The 22,428-nt window shown below is 38.8% G+C and overlaps 1 protein-coding gene across 2 annotated transcripts in view; it reads right to left on the minus strand.

The window, feature by feature from the left end:
- LOC133572619 (unconventional myosin-Ic-like) overlaps positions 1-22,428 on the minus strand; it is a 153,438-nt gene that overhangs the window by 100,580 nt on the left and 30,430 nt on the right. The window contains exon 1 of one of the 2 annotated variants that reach the window (XM_061925455.2): positions 21,926-22,083. The exons of the other annotated variant lie outside the window; for it this stretch is intronic. The gene's annotated coding sequence lies outside the window, so the exon portion shown is untranslated. Of the gene's footprint in view, positions 1-21,925; positions 22,084-22,428 lie in introns of those variants that run through there. 2 annotated transcript variants of the gene reach the window in all.

Genomic DNA, 22,428 nt, shown 5'->3' on the forward strand with positions numbered 1-22,428 from the left:
TTAAGCAATGGCACAAACATTCATGTCATTTCAAAACAGAATGTGCAAGATTGTCAGAGACATTTTAAAACAAGCTATTAGTGCACTTTTGTGCATGATGTCACTAAGATGACATATCAAAACAACACTAAATTAAAGTGCACTTTTTGTACAGAACGCCACTACAATAGTTTAAAACAAATAAAGTGCACTTCTGTGCATGATGTCACACAAGATATTTCAATAACTGTCAAATAAAAATTAGCTGCATTATAGGAAATCAAATTGTGTACGTCCTTCGCTATGTGGTAGGTTCCGGCGGACGTTATCTCCTTATGTCATGGACTATTTTTTTCATACGGTGTTGATGTGGAAATGTTTGCCTCGGCATTTTGTTGGTGTGGCACCGAACGGAGATGTTTACGTGCGGAGTAAGCACTTCATTCTCAAGCGGGTGACTTTTCAAATGATGCTACATATTAGCAGTAATGCTACTTTTTATAGCAACGCTTTCGCCCCACACTTGACAAATTACGGTTGTCTGTTCGACATATTCCCACTTCAAGCCAAACCACCGCCAGACAATGGACCCCGTGCTGTTTTTCTTTGTAATTAATTCTTCCTTCATTTGTTACCAGATTCGCACCTTCTTTCTCTCGTATTACCACTCGTACCACAGCTAGCTTTAGCCATGCTGCTACCTCTCTGCTCAGCTAGGGTGTATATTTATGTGACGTATGTAAGAAGGTGCGCTTGTTTATGTCTCTGTGAGAAGAAGAGATTAGAAAGAGTGAGAAGAGCCTGTAGTGTAATGCCTACAGCTAAAAACAACTGCGTGAGAACATATACTCAAATATCACGATATAGTCATTTTCTATATCGCACAGAGACAAACCCGCGATATATCGAGTATATCAATATATCGCCCAGCCCTACAGCAAATGTTATCTGGTAAATTATTTGGTTTGATTGGCTCTTAGATTTCTCATTTAGTTTGTCATGCGTGCCTCAATGTAAATCTAATTATATTCCCTTTTAAAAACATTGTATTTTTCTAGGCTCCTCAGATACTGCAGTTCATTTTATTTAGCATGGCTCCTCTCATCTTATTAATAGTGGGATATCTGCCCACATCTCAATGTAAAAAGTCAAGGCATTTATTGTGCTGTACCGTATTACTGTATGTGCATCATGTAAAATTTTATAACAAGACATTGTGTTAGAAATTAAGAATAGAATGGTTGTGTTGGCGCAAAACACCCACATTAAGGATGTGTTTGGTCTCTGCATCAAACCTAGGTCAAAGGCCAAAGCAGCCGCAAACAAAATGAGAGAACCAGATGAGCTGGATGGTATCTCAACAGAGCGACAGGTGGCTACTTTCATTCTATCGAATAGGGTGGAAGTCGATGTGAATAACAATAAAGCAGGTACAAATTCACAGATGGAAAATACAATAAAGCGCTGTTAAATAGGGAGGAATCCTGAAAGGAATATGTCTACAATAAATGTGAAAATTTCACAAGACACAATGCTGACATAGCTAACTAAGAAAGAATACCACTTTAAAACAAGGGTACAAAAAATGTGTATATATATATATATATATATATATATATATATATATATATATATATATATATATATATATATATATATATATAATATACAGTTGTCCCTTATTTATCGCAGTTCATTTGTTTCAGACATGATATAATAAACTAATTGCTGCAAATCGGCAATTATGAATTGAATATTGTCAAAGCTAAAGCCTAAAAAAAGTTTACGACCTTCTTATTACGTTATTTTAACATTATGAGAGCCCTCTAGACATGAAGTAACACCCGTTAGTCACCTTTACACTGTTTTAATGCTACCTGAGACGGAGCCTATAAATTGCCATGATACTGAACTGCTCTGATTGGTTTGGTATCCTCTAGTGGCTGATGCTACTGTAAAAAAAAAATTATCTTTAGGTCATTTAGCTATTTCTATGCTTAAAAATGCTTAATTCAGGCCAAAAATGTTTTACAATATGCTGCTTAAAAAAAAATTCACAATGTGGTAAAGCCACAATATCTGAAGCGCGATGTGGCAAGAGGCGACACCAACTGTTGAAAAAGTACATTTTCACATTGACAGTAACCTAAAGTCTGCTCTTTGACACCAAGATATTCAAACACATTTCCACATTACAATGTTGGGCTCAAAAAGCCTCGTGATTTTGCAATGCATTGTGAGAGTGGGCAGCCATACTTGTTGAACAAAGGCTTTGTTTACAATGTGAAAGCGAGCAATAAACTGGATTAAAATGGATCATACAAAATAAAATAAAAACAAGGGACCGCACAGAGACAAACTGTACCCTATCCCAAAGGCTCGCTACCTGGAAAAAAATAATAATAAATGGTGGAATTGACTCATACAACCTATGAGCACGACCGATGGAGGAGGGATACAAATCAAGTAAATGTGCAGCCAAACTTGTGTATATTTCGTCTAAAGAGTCAGTTTTAATACTGGTGAAGAATTTTAGAATGCAAACTGTCCTTTGTTTAAATTGCGCGTTATCTTCGGCTTTCATCTCGTGTGTCCTACATGCGTAAGGTCCCCTAGCCTCGTTATTTCCCTGAAAAAACAAGCCCATTGTTACTTTTAAATACTTTGATCACTGCGCTACCGCTCCGAAAATAATACTCATTAAGTTTTGTGCTCACACAAGACTTAAAATAAAAAGACAACACGCTTTTTTCCAAAATACTGTACGTTGTTCGTCGCCTGCAGCTCGGTTAGCTAACACTAACATCCTACTAAAATGCTACTTGTGATACATGATGAAGCATGCTTTGATTCAAACTTACCACTCTGAAAATGCCATGTACACACCAACATGTACCAGGTGATAGCGTTAAAAGTGAAGTTCGGTTGTCTTACGGCTTCTCATGGCTTACCATGAATTGATTAACGTGGACCCCGACTTAAACAAGTTGAAAAACTTATTCGGGTGTTACCATTTAGTGGTCAATTGTACGGAATGTGTACTGTACTGTGCAATCTACTAATAAAAGTCTCAATCAATCAAATTCTATCCAGGCTATTCGCTGTCTCTTTATTAGCTTCATAACCCGACTTCGCTTTCCCGCTAAAAATGAGAAAAAAACTCTCCAAATCCTTTTTTTTTCCTGAAGCGATCATCACCACAATTGTGGCACTTAATGATGCCGCACGTTTGTGCCAAAAAAAAAAAAAACTTCAGCCGAGTCTTCCATTCAGCCATATAAATAAGCGACTCAGACTTTCAAACATTTTCAAGCCCTATTAAAAACATATTTAAATAGTAAGTCAAAAAGTTATGTTCTGTTGGTCAAACTTTAAAGCCAAAGAGATCAGAAAGAGAGGAAAAAACTTCTCGGAGCCTGCATGTTCAAAAATGGCAACAGTGCCAGTGTGGATTTGGATTCATGTGAAGGGTGATTTCCAATGCAACCACAGTTACCACTGCAATACTGAGTCTAAAGCACTAAGTCATAACGTTTATTCCCAGAAGGGTGGGGCTCACTGTACTACTGAACTAGCTTTGGGACGTGGGAAAGAACAGAGGAAAAACTCTACATTGAAGTAGCTTTGGGTTATGGAAAGGCACTGAGGAAAATCTCTGCAGGCTACCACCTCCCATGCAGCCCTGTACACGAATACACAGACGCAATATGTCCTGTACAAACACACCCACATGACTATGACCGAAGCATCATCCATTGTACCATTTTTCTTCTTTTACCCCCATTCAACACAACCTTTTCTTGTTTGTGGTGTGACGCTGCTACAATATCAACACTTTGACCTTTCTGACGAGGTAATGAAGTAATGTGATCCAACTTTCCATATAATGTAGAGTGTAAAGTATAGCGCAAAAGCAGTGAACACACTTTGTGCTGGAGAGTGCTGCTGCATTTTACCTTATCGGTTGTATTCATGGCTTAATCAACTCTGATATCTGAACTTCTCTTACCAAAAGAGACGGTCCAAAAGCATCAACCTATCTAAATGGTTTGGTTCATACTGTCATGACAGATGGCATACTTCTAAGAACTGCTGGTTGAATTAGTGAAAACAAAAACAAAAACAAAAACGCTGAAAAAAATCTACTCCGAGCCGAGTTGAATTGATTTTTATTTGGTTAAAGCAAAGCATGTTTATCGCTAGGAACATAAAGGTGATATTCAAAAAAATGGAATATCGTGCAAATGTTTGTTTCTTCCAGCAATTACATTTACGAAGTCAAACTAATACATGACTGTGGGGGGTGGAAGAGTGGCCTGTGGACCTGCAGCGAAGCGGGGTGTGCCAGGACCGGCTTCGAGATCAGCGACAGGTGCGTAGATGGCCCACCTGGGCGTGCTTATCTAATCACCTGTCGCTCTGTTAAAGGCAGCAGCCGGGAAGGAGAAGGGAAGTTGGGGTTGGAGCACGAACGAGAGCAAGAGCGAGACTGACACAGACCAAAATACAATTGCTGAAAAGCACAAGAACGATTTATTGCAAAATAAAGACTATTGTAAACCTGGAAGAGCCTGTCATGTCGGTACTTGGTGGTCCGAAGAACCCGGAAGCGCAAGACTTCCACAATGACATTGGCTCATAACATGCAACTCAGGATATTTCGAGCCTTCTTTTGATATCATTTTGATGACTATAGATAGATAGATAGTACTTTATTGATTCCTTCAGGAGAGTTCCCTCAGGAAAATTTAAATTCCAGCAGCAGTGTATAGAATTGAGATTGAATTTAAAAAGTAAAAAGTAAATAATAAATAATGGTTTACAGCTTATGAAAACCTCAAATTTAAAATCTCCAAAAATTTGGGTTTTCAAAAAATGTAAGCTATGATCATCAAAACATATCTCACTTTGCATGCAATGAATTTTTATCACATATTAATTCCACATTTTAAGTTGAATTGCTGACATTAATTGACTTTTGCATGATATTCAATGTTTTTAGTTTCACCTGTAGGGGTTACAATGATACCTCAACTTACAAGCACAATGTGTTCCGCTATCCGCTATCAAGCTTGTAACTAAAAAAAAAACACTTGTATCTCAAAGCAGCCCCCAACCAAAACACCACGATTTTAACATTTACTGTGCATTTAAAATATATAAAAAAAACAAGCTTTTAGACAATAAATATTGTTTGAAACAACTGCAGTAGTAGTATTAAATAATGTAATACAATTGTTCAGCATTTACAAGGAATGTGCCGATCGATCGGCCCCCGATCAGTATGGGACACTTTTTTTTTTTAAAGTACATGATCGCCATTGTCAATTAATTACTTTTAAAGTCGATCACAAACATCGATCCCCTTTGAGAGACAAGTACTGCGCCACCTGAAGGACATCACAGGCCCCCTGTTGGACCCCTGCAGTTTAACTATCGGGCAAACAGGTCAGTGGAGGATGCAGTCAACATGGGACGGAACCACATCCTGCATCACCTTGGGTCCCCAGGAACCTACACAAAGATCCTGTTTGTGGACTTCAGCTCTGCATTTAAAGGCCTACTAAAATGCGATTTTCTTATTTAAACGGGGATAGCAGGTCCATTCTACGTGTCATACTTGATCATTTCGCGATATTGCCATATTTTTGCTGAAAGGATTTAGTAGAGAACATCGACGATAAAGTTCGCAACTTTTGGTCGCTGATAAAAAAGCCTTGCCTGTGCCGGAAGTAGCAGACGATATGCGCGTGACGTCACCGGTTGTGGAGCTCCTCACATCTGCACATTGTTTACAATCATGGCCACCAGCAGCGAGAGCGATTCTGACCGAGAAAGCAACGATTTCCCCATTAATTTGAGCGAGGATGAAAGATTTGTGGATGAGGAAAGTGAGAGTGAAGGACTAGAGGGCAGTGGGAGCGATTCAGATAGGGAAGATGCTGTGAGAGGCGGGTGGGACCTGATATTCAGCTGGGAATGACTAAAACAGTAAATAAACACAAGACATATATATACTCTATTAGCCACAACACAACCAGGCTTATATTTAATATGCCACAAATTAATTCCGCATAACAAACACCTCCCCCTCCCGTCCATATTACCCGCCAATACAACTCAAACACCTGTACAACACACTCAATCCCACAGCCCAAAGTACCGTTCACCTGCCCAAAGTTCATACAGCACATATATTTCCCCAAAGTTACGTACGTGACATGCACATAGCGGCACGCACGTACGGGCAAGCGATCAAATGTTTGGAAGCCGCAGCTGCGTACTCACGGTACCGCATCTGCGTACCCAACTCAAAGTCCTCCTGGTAAGAGTCTCTGTTGTCCCAGTTCTCCACAGGCCAATGGTAAAGCTTGACTGTCATCTTCCGGGAATGTAAACAATGAAACACCGGCTGTGTTTGTGTTGCTGCAGTCGGCCGCAATACACCGCTTCCCACCTACAGCTTTCTTCTTTGCTGTCTCCATTGTTCATTGAACAAATTGCAAAAGATTCACCAACACAGATGTCCAGAATACTGTGGAATTTTGCGATGAAAACAGACGACTTAATAGCTGGCCACCATGCTGTCCCAAAATGTCCTCTACAATCTGTGACGTCACGCGCAGGCGTCATCATACCGAAACGTTTTCAGCAGGATATTTCGGCGCAAAATTTAAAATTGCACTTTAGTAAGCTAACCCGGCCGTATTGGCATGTGTTGCAATGTTAAGATTTCATCATTGATATATAAACTATCAGACTGCGTGGTCGGTAGTAGTGGGTTTCAGTAGGCCTTTAACACTATCATCCTGGACACCCTGCACCACAAACTCACCCAGCTCACAGTGCCGGCCTCCACTGGTCAGTTTCCAATTTCCTGACTGACCGGAAGCTGCAGGTACGGCCAGACAGTCAGCACTGGTGCCTCCCGCCTCCCACTCCCCCCCCTCCAGGGGTGTGTTCTTTCCCCACTGCCCTTTTCCCTCTACACTGCACCTCAAGGAATCCTTCAGCGAAACTCTTAAAAGTTTGCAGATGACACCACCGTCACCGGTCTTATACAGGATGGCGACAAGTCTATCTATAGGCAGGAGGTGGAACAACTGGCTCTTTGGCGCAGTCAGAACAATCTGGAACTTAACCCTCTCAAGACTGTGGAGAAACTGGTGAGGACCGTGGACTTCAGGAGAAGCCCCCCATCCCGTCTCACCATTCTGAAAAGCACAGTGTCTACTGTGAACTGCTTCAGGCTCCTGGGAGTCACAATCTTATGGGACCTGGAGTAGACCTCCCACATAGAAACAATCAGAAAAAAGGCACAACAGAGGATTTATTTCCTGCGTCAGCTCAAGAAATTAAACCTGCCCAATGAACTGTTGGTCATGTTCTACGCCTCCATCATTCAGTCGTTCCTGTGCACCTCCATCACTGTCGCAGAGAACAACAAATCGTAACAAAGCCGTAACAAAGGCAGCATCAAAAGATATTGGTGTGGTGACATTTTCTGAAAAATATATCTATTTCTAAAATATACCGGTATACCGCCAAGCCCTAATCCCATCCAAGACCAAGTCCAAGGTCAGGAAACGGGCAGGTAGTAGCAGAGGTGTGGACTCGAGTCACATGACTTGGACTCGAGTCAGACTCGAGTCATGAATTTGATGACTTTAGACTCGACTTGACAAAATGTAAAAAGACTTGCAACTCGACTTAGACTTTAACATCAATGACTTGTGACTTCACTTGGACTTGAGCCTTTTGAATTGACATGACTTGACATGACTTGCTACTTTCCCCAAAACCCAAAGATGAAAAAGTTATTCGGGAGCGCTCCGTATTTTTCATTGTGTACTTGTCTATCAGCGTTGCGTGTGTCAGCTGGTGTGGTCTCAGTACAACAGCCAATCAAATTAGATCTACTTTGTTTTCATCACACAGCATTCATGCAATCAAATTGCAGGACAACCAACGAAGAAGACATGTCCAAACCACACGCCAGTGAACAAAAAATGATACCTAAAATAATTTTGTTAGGGTATAAAAATTACGAGGTGGTCAACACAAAACGGTTTGCAGTATGCAACACATGCGGTTCGAAAATTACTGATGGAGAGGCAACAACTTCCAACTTCGTCCGGCATTTGAAGTTGCACAAAGAACGGTAAGTTTTGAATGTAAGATAACGTTTATTGGCTAAGTAACGTGACTTTTATTTGCTGTGTAGTTAAATCAGTGAGGCTGTAAACTCACTGCTAACGTTATAACGTTATTGCAAACACGGGAATCTGTTGCAGTTCACTACCTTATTCATACTTTTTGTTCAGTGATTTTTTTTAAGCAGGGTTACGTTAGTCAATATATCACACGTAACGTTAGACGGCGGTCAGCAGCACCGCGTATTTTAGCCACCTAAAAAAAGACAAAAATAGTAAAATAAAGGTCAGTTAAAATGTATACTATATTATGAATATGTGTACCGTTTTAGCTAGCTTTCTGACATACTGTTGGTTGTTTACCTCAGTGGTCCCCAACCACCGGGCCGCGGCCCGGTACTGGTCCGTGGATCGATTGGTATCGGGCCGCACAAGAATTTTTTCTTTTTTTTTTTCTTTTTTTAATCAAATTAACATAAAAAACACAAGATACACTTACAAGTAGTGCACCAACCCAAAACAACTCTCTCCCCCCTTTTGTTCTGGGCATTGAACATGAAGACTCTTCCTTCACTGTTCCGAGTGGCCATGAGAGTCTTGGCAGTGCCTGCCTCCAGTGCTCCAGTGGAGCGAGTTTTCAGCCATGGTGTCATCATACTACGCCCCCATCGTGCACAAATGACTGACAGACTCTTGGCTAATTTGGTCTTTTGCAAATGCAATGCAGCATAGGGCCCTGACATATAAAAAGTACAACTTTTTTGTTATGTTCACGTATATGTCATGTTTTTTCAATGTTAACACTTTTGTACAAATAAGTACATTTGCACTTTATTTTTCAATGTGTTTGTTCTGTAAAGGAATGAGTTAATGTTTAAAATGACTGGTTAATAGTGCTATTATAAAGTGCAATGTCAGCACAATTTTCTTTCCTGCAATTTAAAATGCACTTGTTTTAATAAATAAATACAGCGTTTGAAAAGCATACACAATCTGTGTTAATATATTAGTCTGTGGTTAAAATGACTTGAAAGGACTCGAAACTCAAAATGCAGGACTTAGGACTTGACTTGAGACTTTCCAGTCTTGACTTTGGACTTGACTCGGGGCTTGCCTGTCTTGACTCGGGACTTGACTCGGACTTGGGACTTACTTGTGACTTGCAAAACAATGACTTGGTCCCACCTCTGGGTAGTAGCACTGCAGACCCCACATACCCCCGTCACAAACTGTTTTATTGATTGATTGAGACTTTTATTAGTAGGTTGCACAGTGAAGTACATATTCCGTACAATTGACCACTAAATGGTAACACCCGAATAAGTTTTTCAACTTGTTTAAGTCAGGGTCCACTTAAATTGATTCATGATACAGATATATACTATCAGATATATACTATCATAATACAGTCATCACACAAGATAATCACATTGTATTATTTACATTATTTACAATCCGGGGTGTGGAGGGTGGGCGGGGGGGGTGGGGGGGTAGTGGGGGGTTAGGTTTAGTTGTTATCAGTCTTCAACAATTGAGAACAGAGAAATGGATATTGGAACAGTGTAGGTCTGACTTGGTAGGATATGGACAGCAAGTAGTGGGCAGAGAGATAGATGTTTAATCGCCTTCCCTCCGGCAGACACTACAAATCACTGTATGTCAAAAAAAACTGTCATAGGAACAGAGTCTTCCATCAGGCTATCAATCTGATGAACACTGTGAAATAACTCTTGAGCTATTCTGTCACTGTGAATGTACCAACACATAATATTTTCATCATCTATTTGCTTAGCTCTTTTCACCACTGCACTATTATTTATTAGCCTTGCACATGTTAGTTATTTAAGTACCTGTTTACATTTCAAGTTAATTGTTAATATTGATTGTTTACATTGAACAACAGAGCACAGCCTACCAAGTCAAATTCTCTGTGTGTTAATCATATAATAAATAAAGCTGATTCTGTTTATGTATTTATTTTTGATTAATTGTGCATCTACATACACAGTGTGCAGCTGCTTGCTTAAGTTAACCTTATAGCAAATAAACTGCATTTTGTAATGTCTTAAGTATGGTATCATTAACAGGTTTCATTATCAAGGAAAAGGCTAAACATTTTACACACAAAGAGCAAGCCAGGAGCAGGAATGCTAACAGCTAAGTTAGCTTTAAACAACAACAAAAATAAGTTCTTAGAAAAGTTTATGAGTGGTAAATGGAACCACATTACAACAGAAAGTAAGCAACTATTAATATTACATAACCAAGTAAATTAATAGAGAGAGGATAATATAACAAAAACTTTGGTGTGTCAACCAGAAGTACACAGCACGTAAGAGGTCCAATCGATCCATAAATTGGTAGTGTCCACACCAAGGGTAGTATTAGTACATGATCAATACCAGAGTGATTAGATCAATAATCTTATTTTCTCAAAACCATTTTTCTGCAGTTTTTATTCATTTTTACAAATTCCTGGAATAAGTCCCTGGACACAAGAGGATTTTGAGGGAATACCTTTAATGAGTAGTAGATAGTTTTGATTTTGCTTAGTTATTTTGTACTATTTACTTTGTTTTGCTCAAACAATTATATATAATAAAAGAGAATGAGGAACAAAAGTTTAAATATTGTGCTGATATTGTTAACTATCGATAGCACTCATCATTAATAAATTTGAACATTTACAGGAATACATTGGTATTGAAATCGGCCAATCTCACTCATGGAAGATCAGTACCGGAACCGGCAGAAAAAATCCCAGATCGGAATTTCCCTAGCATTTACCTTAGGGACCGGACTAATGTGAGGTATCCTTTGAGCTGCTTCTCTGTTTAGTTTTGCCAAGTCTGCTTATTATTTGCTTATTATAAGCAACTTGTTTTCATAGAGCTGTTTGCGTGTTTCTCTCGTGACATCTGACAACACTGTCTCTGTGTAGGAACTAAGTAATAACTGTTTTTGTTGCACACAGATGTATTGGAGTGACAGAACGGAGGAGTTACTTGACAACAAAGTGCTATGTATGTCTGTGTACCAAAGCTAATACTCGACCGTCCAATTTGTGGAGTCGGGACGAGCCAGAACAAACTGAAACACGATAAACACAGCATCTGCAGCTTCTCAATATTTTTAAGGATAAATGTTCACCGTTTGTGGCCACATGCCACCCAGGCTGGCTGTAGCTTATGTAAGGCAGACTGATGTTACGGAGGGGGTGACTCGCCAGGACCGTGTAGGCTGCTAACGGTTAGGAAATGTTTTAATGGTTTGTTTCTCTAGTTTATACCTGTCTATTTAAAACCTATTTGTTTGTTGTGTAAAGAAAGCATGAACAACAATGTGTGACAATTTATTAATTCTTTATTGCACAAACGGCACAATCCTGTTACAAATATTACTTCAACTGACGGTGAAAATGCTCGTAACTCAATGTATGCCCGTGACTCAAACCACAAGTAGAAGTTGAGAGACGCCCCGTATTAACTCGGGATATAACTATAAAAAGGTATTAATGATCCATCCATCCATTTTCTACCGCTTGTCCCTTTCGGGGTCGCGGGGTGTGCTGGAGCCTATCCCAGCTGCACTTGGGCGGAAGGCGGTGTACACCCTGGACAAGTCGTCACACTGGGGCCAATTGCCAGGTGCATGTCTTTGGAGGTGGTAGGAAGCCGGAGTGCACGGAGGGAACCCACGCAGTCACGGGGAGAAAATGCAAACTCCACACAGAAAGACCCCGAGCTCGGGGATCGAACCCAGGACCTTGTTATTGTGAGGCACACACACTAACCCCTGGACAACCGTGCTGCCCATGGTATTATTGATAAGCGCGGTAAAACTCAGTTTTAAATTTAAATTATCGAAAAATCTTGATTAGAACTACACTTTGATAAATTCACGGACTGACTGGCACCAGTTTGCTAGCTTAAATGCTAACATGAAAACAAGAGACAATAACGTCTTTCCACATTAAGAAACAACATACCCTAATAAGTCTGAGCAACTAAGCAAATAGGAAACGGAAGTATTTTTAAGGTGCGTTCAAGGAATGCTGAACAGAGTAGGACACCACAATAATAAATAATAATAAAACATTTTATTTGTTATGCACTTTTTATTGAAATATATCTGTGCCACAGTACAATCCAATATTTAAAACAATAAAAGCTTAGCCATTAAAACAGAAACGAATCCAAGACTAAAACACTATCAGTGAAGCCTAGGAAATAAAACATGCAAAATAGTGGGTTTTCTAACAGTGTGACTAATACCGCGAGAAAAATGATAACCGTGATCATTTTGGTGACGATAACATCCCTAATCTCAAATTACTCATAAATTAAGGACCGCGTAAATTGAGATACCACTGTACTTTCATTTATGACAATTGTATAAAAAAAATCAAGGGATGTAAAATAAATGTTTTGTGAAAAAAAAAAGTTGTTTAAAGTTATTTTACCCATCTCAACATAACTGTTATGGGTTTTTTTTTAAATAAACTGCAACTCTTTAAACAAGCCATTTCTTACTGCTTGCAAGGGTAGACCAAATCAAAGTAAAAATAGCTCTCTGTGTAGAAGTAGGCAGACATCTGCAGATCCCACAACTTTGTCACAGACCAAAAATAGCACCTAAAACCATCTCATTAAGATTGAAAAAAATAAGTTAAGAAGGGGGAGGGAAAAAAATCAGCCTTTGTACTCAAGTAATCCAGTGGAAACAAACTTCGCCAGAGGGTTTCTAACACGGGGAAAACCCTTCAAAAAGAGGTATTAACAACAACAAACATGTGTTTTGTTGAAAAAGCACTCCTGTCAGCACAATACATCCCACAGCATCCTACAGTTTATCATCCCCGAGCAGAGTCTGTCATTTACAGACGAATACATCACATTTTTAGCTAAGTGGTGGTCGGTTCCTTCTAGTATAATGTAGCAGCTGCAAGCAGACCCCTCAATAAAAGTAGGCTCTGTCCTCCAGATGACCTTGAGGCAACAGTTCAGCTGCTCCAAGCAGACTGGCCACATGCACCCCCTTCCCAACCAAAAGTTGTATAGTCTCTACGTGCAATGCAACCCGATGTGACGACTATGCAGAGTGCATACCTGCCAACTTTTGAAATCAGAAAAACCTAGTAGCCAGGGTCCAGGGGCCGCAGGCCCCGGTAGGTCCAGGACAAAGTCCTGGTGGGGGGTTCAGGCTTCGCCCCCCGACGCAAAATGATTATTAGCATTCAGACAGGTTAAAATGTTGCTAAAACCATCACTTTTCTATCAGTCACAGTGACTTTTCAAAACAAAAATATTACAGCAAAAATCATATGGGTTGATTGACATGTTTATTCTGTAAGCTAACTTCAATAGTTTGAAATTATTTTGACAGTTAATGCCAGTTATCCTGTCAACCTTTCACAAGACTTCAATTTGTTAATTGAAAGTATAAACACTTTTTTCAGTAAACAAATGGTAAAACAGTACTAAACAATTCCATTAAAAAAACAATTGGTGTCATTATTAACTTTCTGTCCAAGCTTGTATAATCTACTGCCTTGTTCAATTGTAAAAAATATTCTGTGCCTAAAATTCACATTTCTATCACAATTATCATACTGTAAACATGGTAAGCTAACTTCATTAAAATTAATAGGCCTGTCAATAGCATGGAATTACAATTCAAATGTAGTTTTTTTGTAAGCCTTTCAAAAGAATTCAAAATATGAAAAATTAATGAAAATTAATTTAAGCCATCAGACACTTGAAAAGTGGCACATCACATCTCTAATGTAATCATTTTAACTTTTCAACAGAAATAGCACTGCAAAAATATTAAGGACATACTTCTGTATTTTGGTAGTTATGCTGTCAACATTTAACAAGATTTCTTCAACTTGGACTTGAAAGCATAAATAGTATAAACACTTTTAACAGTATAACAGTACTAAACAATTCCAATAGATAACATTGGTGTCATTACCTTTTTGTGGCTAAAATCCAAATTTATTCTAGTCCATGCTCAATTATTGCCTCCGTAAATAAAACTTCGGCATTTATCACATCCAAAGAATCTGTTTGGGCGACGAAAAACGTTGAAAGTTTTCCACTTGTATCGCTAGCAACGGCATTAGACTTGTGTTTTTTTGTCCCAACGTGGTCTTTTACATTGCTAATTCCTCCGTGTCCGATCGAAAAATCTTGTCTGCACAAGGTGCAATTCGCGTAGTTTTCACCGTTTTTGGAACGGATAATTATTCCCGGATAGGCTTTTGAATATTCTTCACGGAATGACTGCAGTTTTCTTTTCGGTTTAAGACTCGTTTGCGATTTTTCTCCGGCTGATTCCATGATCGTTCGCTCGTTTGGAAACAATGGCCTCGTGCTTGGCAGCGGTGCTATAAATAGCCTCGCGCATGGCATTCGGAATGGCTCGATAGGAAATTACGGGAAGCAGTGTCGATTGTCATTGTTGTTACGCGATTTCGTGAATAAAACTTTAAAAAAAAAAAAAAAAAATTATTAATGAAAAACCGTATTTTTTATCACTGCAACCGTTTGATGAAAACCGTACTAATTACGGGAAAACCGGAGTAGTTGGCAGGTATGAGAGTGGGTCAATCTATATCATGCTGATGTTGTTCTTTTAATTTATCTTCTTGTACGCTTGGGGGTATTTTAGACTTAGAGTCGGATAATTGTGCTGCACTTGGCAGTAAGACACTTTAATTGTTTTGCAAACCCCACACAAATGAACAGGTGGACTAGCTTGCTGACCAATTGTTTTTACCCAATTTGTAACACTTTCCACACATAGAGAACTACAAGGTTCTGGAACTTAATAATCCCCTTGGTTAAAAACTTTTTGGGGGGGGGGGCGGGGGGGGTCAGTTTGCTTTTCAATGCAATGTCCTTTGGGGTGGACAACATGATCAAACAATAACTAATCTTTTCTACTGTCTTGATGAGAGGAAGAGACAAATGCATTACCATACATACTTATGAATTATAAACTCTACTACAAGGAGACTTTTTTTTATTGGTCACACACATGTATTTGAGAATCATGTGTACCACAAAGGCCATTAGAAAAATGTGTACAAAATGTCTGTATATCCCCAAAACCACTTCAAACTATTAAACTCGTTAAAAAAAAACGTTTACTCGGGCTGCAAGATTTTGAGAAAAAACCCTAATTGCACATTTTCTCTCCAAAATTGAGAATAGATTTACAATTTTTATATTTTATACATAAAAATGCATAAAACTGTGAAAAAAATGAGTGAAAGAAGACAGTAGACTGTCAATTAACATATTCTTGTCCCAAGGTACCACACACTAGAACGATATGCAATAATTCCCTTTCAACATATTTGGCTTTATGCAGACAGACTTGGAGCTTTGTCTACAATCCTCATGCTCTTAATTGGAATAAATAACTAATAAAACTAAACAGTGATTATAATGTGATGTAATCATAACATATAATACTAATGCAAGTAACCATTGAAGAGGATATAAAGTTGTATTTCTCAATACTGTAGAATTGTTTACCATTGTACTGTAATTAGAAGGGAAATACCTTTGTTATCCTAAATAAATAAACAAAAAATTAAATGGACTCTGATTTCTTGAGGCAAAAATTGTACTTAAATAAATATTGAACATCTTAAAGTGCATTTGTTTTCCCAGTTGGTGAAACAAGGTCATATGTTGTCTTTTTTTGTTTCCATCATGTGATCAAGCCATTGTCACTCGTTCATCCGTGTTGATGGGCTCATATTGCCCATACAATTAGAAGCTGAAATATTACCACAACTTGACATTTGGCTTTGTCATCATATTTTTTTCCTCCTATTTTTTGTTACTTTGGGGCACTTCTCACTGGCGAGTCGTGAGTAGGGAGGCTGCCTATGCGTTCTTCCAGGGTGTAAAGTTGTTGCCCCGCTCTTCGCCCACCAAGACAAAGATTGTGAATGACTGAAAAGAGGTCTCACGGTGTTAAGTTAATTCTACTGCTAAATAAACACGCTCAAATGCTTAGAGCGATGCACAGAGTGAGACGTCTTTCTCCCTGTATAAAGCGAGAGACGAATAAACGCGAGGCTCAATATTTTCTTTAAAAAAGAGACTGCGTCACCAACATGTTTAATCGTACTTAAAATGAGAAATATAACTCTAATCATACTACAAACGGTGCATATAAAAAACGAGGTACCACAGTACTTCTCTTGTGCCAATAAAACATCGTATAGTGGCTATTTTTTGGGACAGACAATGCGAGATCTTCCTTTAAAAAGGGGTCATATTATGATTTGTTTCTACACATAAAACACTTCCTTGTAGTCTATATAACATGTAATGGTAGTTCTTTGCTCAAAATTTTGCATAGAGTATCTTTTACAGACCGTTTTCAAGCGGATTTTTGACAGTCTCTTCAGAATGCGCTATTTTGTGGGAGGGTCTTATTTACGTGCCTCCACTTCGACTGCGTCTTTTCCCCGCCATCTTTGTTGTAGTTTTTAGCACTTCCATAGAGAGTCTAATGACAGAGGTAAGTTGGAACTATACGCTACTTTGTATTAGAAATGGCAACAGCGGATGATGTATGTCCATGTAAGAGTCGATCTGCCTCACAACAAGAGAATAGAGCAAAAAAAGGATCTTATTGACTCCTATTGACGGACGCGGGCAAGGCAATCTGGGTACATTACTACCATATATGGATAATCAAGTGGCGTTTTTCCCAACCCATGACATCACAGGTTGTGCAAATTCCTAACAATTCGTTTGACCTAGTGGTTCTTAACCTGGGTTCGATCGAACCCTAGGGGATCGATGAGTCGGGCTCAGGGGTTCGGCGGAGGTCAAGACACACCCGACTCATCGTGTAAATAAAAACTTCTCCCTATCGCCGTATTACGGATACGGCAACAGCAGAAGTCACACTGATTTGCAGGTGTGTAATTTGTTGTGAGTTTATGCACTGTGTTGGTTTTGTTGTTTGAACAAGGTGATGTTAATGCACGTTTCATTTTGTGCACCAGTAAAAAAACATGGTAACACTTTAGTATGGGGAACATATTCACCATTAATTAGTTGTTTATTAACATGCTAATTAGTAACATATTGGCTCTTAACTAGCTATTATTAAGTGCATATACACATTATAAGTCACAGTTCTTTTCATAGTTTGGCCGGTGGTGCAACTTATACTCAGGAGTGACTTATGTGTGAAATTATTAACACATTACCGTAAAATATCAAATAATATTATTTAGCTCATTCACGTAAGAGACTAGACCAGGGGTCGGCAACCCAAAATGTTGAAAGAGCCATATTGGACCAAAAATACAAAAAACTAATCTGTCTGGAGCCGCAAAAAATTAAAAGCCATATTACATACAGATAGTGTGTCATGAGATATAAATTGAATCAAGAGGACTTAAAGGAAACTAAATGACCTTAAATATACCTACAAATGAGGCATAATAATGCAATATGTACATATAGCTAGCCTAAATAGCATGTTAGCATCGATTAGCTTGCAAGTCATGCAGTGACCAAATATGCCCGATTAGCACTCCACACAAGTCAATAACATCAACAAAACTCACCTTTGTGCATTCACGCACAACATTAAAAGTTTGGTGGACAAAATGAGACAGAAAAAGAAGTGGCATAAAACGCGTCCTAGAAAGTCGGAGAAAGTTATACATGTAAACAAACTACGGTGAGTTCAAGGACCACCAAAATTAGTAGGACAAAACGGCGCTCACCAAATACTTGAATCAGTGAAGCATGTTTAATATAAACAGTGTGCTTTATAACAATTAGGGAGGTTTGTGTCATGTTTGTCCTCCTACAGAAACCATATTAAAACCAAAAATATTTTTTTTCCCCGTCATCTTTTTCCATTTTTCATACATTTTTGAAAAAACTCCAGAGAGCCACTAGGGCGGCGCTAAAGAGCCACATGCGGCTCTAGAGCCGCGGGTTGCCGACCCCCGGACTAGACGTATAAGATTTCATGGGATTTAGCGATTAGGAGTGACAGATTGTTTGGTAAACGTATAGCATGTTCTATATGTTATAGTTATTTGAATGACTCTTACCATAATATGTTACGTTAACATACCAGGCACGTTCTCAGTTGGTTATTAATGCATCATATAACGTACACTCATTCAGCCTGTTGTTCACTATTCTTTATTTATTTTGAATTGCCTTTCAAATGTCGATTCTTGGTGTTGGATTTTATCAAATAAGTTTCCCCCAAAAATGCGACTTATACTACAGTGCGACTTGTATGTTTTTTTCCTTCTTTATTATGCATTTTCGGCAGGTGCGACTTATACTCCGGTGTGACTGGTGGGGTTCGGTACCTCCAACAAGGTTAAGAACCACTGGTTTGGCCGAAGTATAAAGGAAGACAAAATTATTTCATAAATATCTCCACAATGCCTCCACGGTTTTATTTAAAATTTTCGAAACTTATGCAGATCCCAAAAACACAACAGCAGTTGGTTTTGCATAATAGGGCCCCTTGAAATTGGGAGTTTTTCACTTATATTGTTTTCCCTTTTTAGTACCTTACATCATGTATGTTTTTTTAGTGTCTGTTTTATTTGTTGAGTGAAGTGTAGTAAGATATTTGCAAATGTTTTATTGCATCAATATTTCCATGGCTTTTAATTATTTACACAAGTAACGGGGGGAATGGGCATAATTTCCTTGTACATTTGTATATTGATAATAAAAACGATTCTAATTCGTTCAAATATTACTGGAAAGCCCATGATGTCCTCTCTACAGCACAACAGTTTTTGGGCTTCAGGGGTTTAACTTCTTAGAATATGTCAAGGGGCAATAAAATAAACTGCGGGCAACTGTTCCGTTAGAATGAGCTGCCAAAAAAACTACCAATTGCTATTCCTGTTTAAACAACGGTGTTGAAAACAAAAATGTAGGCTACCATTATTTGCGTCAATGTGAACTTGTCTACATGCTTACGGTTAATAGACAAGTACATGTCAAACTACTTCTTTAACGTAAATGACCGCCATAACCACAACACCAGGGGGAGCTCCACTAACCACGTTAAACTAACCACGTTAAACCCAGATTCTGATCCAACAAAGGTCTTAACTCATTCTCTTTCTATGCCACATCAATGTGGAATGCGCTCCCAACAGGTATAAAAGAAAGGGCATCTCTATCCTCCTTCAAAACCGCAATAAAAGTACACCTCCAGGCAACTTCAACCCTAAACTAACACCCTCCCCGGATTGTTAATAATCAAATGTAAACAATCAAATGTAGATACTTTTTCTTATGCCTTCTGATCTCTCTGTCTCTCTAAATCTCCACTACTTGCTGTACATATCCTACCAAGTCAGACCTACACTGTTTCAATATCCATTTCTCTGTTCTCAATTGTTGATGACTGATGATAACAACAAAAACCTAACCCACCCACACCCCGGATTGTAAAAAATGTAAATAATTAAATGGATATACCCGATGATTATATTGTGTGATGACTGTATTATGATGATAGTATATATCTGATAGTATATATCTGTATCATGAATCAATTTAAGTGGACCCCGACTTAAACAAGTTGAAAAACTTATTGGGGTGCTACCATTTAGTGGTCAATTGTACGGAATATGTACTTCACTGTGCAACCTACTAATAAAAGTCTCAATCAATCAAAAACAATGTGGACTTCCTCACGCTGTAAGTGTCTACATATTTACTGGTCAGCAAACACAATAAACTAAATGTAAGTCAAAATAATTACTTACTTGTAGCGCGAGTGACAAAGTTTATACAAGGTAAGTCTACACCAGGGGTGCTCATTACGTCGATCGCGAGCTACCGGTCGATCTCGGAGGGTGTGTCAGTCGATCACCAGCCAGGCATTAAAAAAATAGTCCTAAAAATGAGGATCATAAATCTTCACTATGACGTCACTTTCGTCACTTGATTGACATTCACAGCACCCGAGGGTCTTCTGAGATGACGCTGGCTGCTGCCAGCTCATTAAAATTACCGACTGGAAGGCGAGAAACACTTTATTTCTACAGACTCTGGCGCGTACCTGTCGTCAACTCCAAAGACCGACTGCACAGTTGCACAATAAAAGCGCTACTTCCTCCTGCCTGCGCTACCAAAATAAGAGTCTCAGAAAGCTGGCGTGCACAAGCTAGCAAGCTACGGAGTTTGCCGACAATGTATTTCTTGTAAAGTGTAAACAAAGGAGTACGGAAGCTGGATAAATAAAATGCCAAAAACCAACCACTTTCATGTGGTATTGGACAGAAAGGAGGACTTTTTTTCTCCTCCATTCGAAAATGCGGACCTTATTAGCACTACTGTCTGATTCCAATCAATGCAAGTCATCACAATCAGGTAATACACTAACTTATATTCTTGTCTTCATGAAAGAAAGGAATCTATATGTGTTAAACATGCTTGTATTATCTCTAAACACTTTTAACTTATTAACAATATTAACTATATGTGTTAAACATGCTTGTTTTATCTTTAAACACCTTTAACTTATTACCAATATTAACTATAAGTGTTAAACATGCTTGTATTATCTTTAAACACCTTTAACTTGTTAACAATATTAACTATATGTTAAACATGCTTGTATTATCTTTAAACACCTTTAACTTGTTAACAATATTAACTATGTGTTAAACATTCTTGTATTATCATTAAACACCTTTAATTTATTAACAATATTAACTATATGTGTTAAACATGCTTGCATTATCACTAAACATCTTTAACTTGTTAACAATATTAACTATATGTGTTAAACATGTTTGCATTATCTTTAAACACCTTTAACTTAACAATATTAACTATATGTGTTAAACATGCTTGTATTATCATTAATCACCTTTAACTTGTTAACAATATTAACTATATGTATTAAACAAACTTGTATTTTCTTTAAACACCTTTAATTTATTAACAATATTAACTATATGTGTTAAACATGCTTGTATTATCATTAAACACCTTTAACTTGTTAACAAAAACATATGTTTCATAAATAAGTAAATATAAATTATATATATGAATGAGGTAGATCCCCACGACTTGATCAATTGAAAAGTAGCTCGCCTGCAGAAAAAGTGTGAGCACCCCTGGTCTACACAAAGTAGGTCATTTTGATTTTATTTTGAAGGAAAACTTTAGCGTTGATGCGCATGCGTGCGCATGCTCATTAGCGTTGGCGCATTTTGACAGAACACCACAAATAGCCCCCAGGCCAAAGTTTGGAAACACTGTCATACACAGAAAGACATACAAGTCCGGCAACAATTCAACTTTTTATAAGGGTTGTTTTAAAGCTATTTCTATGGCGTGTCGGTTATTATGACACACGGCAGTGACGTTTTGAATGGACGATGACATGACTTGAAAGTGATTCAATGTTGAGGTGTTGGACCCACGCCGAACGACACAGCGGTTCTAACGTATTCTCCCAGCAGTCACACAATGGTGGGTTTAAAATGTATTTTACCGACTTTGCAGAATGAAAATGCTCTATTTTAAAGCGAGTTCAGCATGTCGTTCAACACCCCCCGCCCCCACGCGTTTGTCGTTCAGCCTACACTGGCAAGCACGCCACCGCGTCAGAAACGACTCCAAACTTAACAAAAGTAAACAAACGTGGGATTAAAATGTTTTGTAAACAAAGCAGGACAATATTGACTCAACTTAACCCCCCCGCTGTTAACACCCCAACAGTGCACTTTATGCTAACTGGCTTACCTTAAACAGCAGATGTCAACTAAGATGACGTCCTTATTGTTTCTTCGACAAACTCGGTCCGGTTCTGTGTCGAACTAACCCGGAAGCAGTACCAAAGTTCGGTCCGGTGGTAAAGTGGGTACTGTCAGTGCCTGGTGTCTGTCAGTGGTGCCGGCGGACTTCTCCTGCCCCGCCCACCGCTCACTCAACACCCACACCCACATCAGGGCTGGGCGATACTGCACATGTTCCTGTCGACCCGATACCAGGTAAACACATGCCCGATGTTGCCGATACTAATACTTTTTACTTGAAAAATGTCAATATACCAACTGGCCTAACATACTGTTGTTGGGCACGTGGGAAGAACAATTGCTTACCATTATTCCACCGTGCTGCCCATTTGATACGAAATGATATCAATATGTCATCCATCCACCCATCCATTTTGTAGCGCTCGTCCCACGGGGGTGCTGGAGCCAATCCCAGCTGAATTCGGGCGGAAGGCGAGGTACACTCTGGAC

This window comes from Nerophis lumbriciformis, linkage group LG30 (assembly GCF_033978685.3).
Source record: "Nerophis lumbriciformis linkage group LG30, RoL_Nlum_v2.1, whole genome shotgun sequence".
Lineage (NCBI taxonomy): Eukaryota > Metazoa > Chordata > Actinopteri > Syngnathiformes > Syngnathidae > Nerophis > Nerophis lumbriciformis.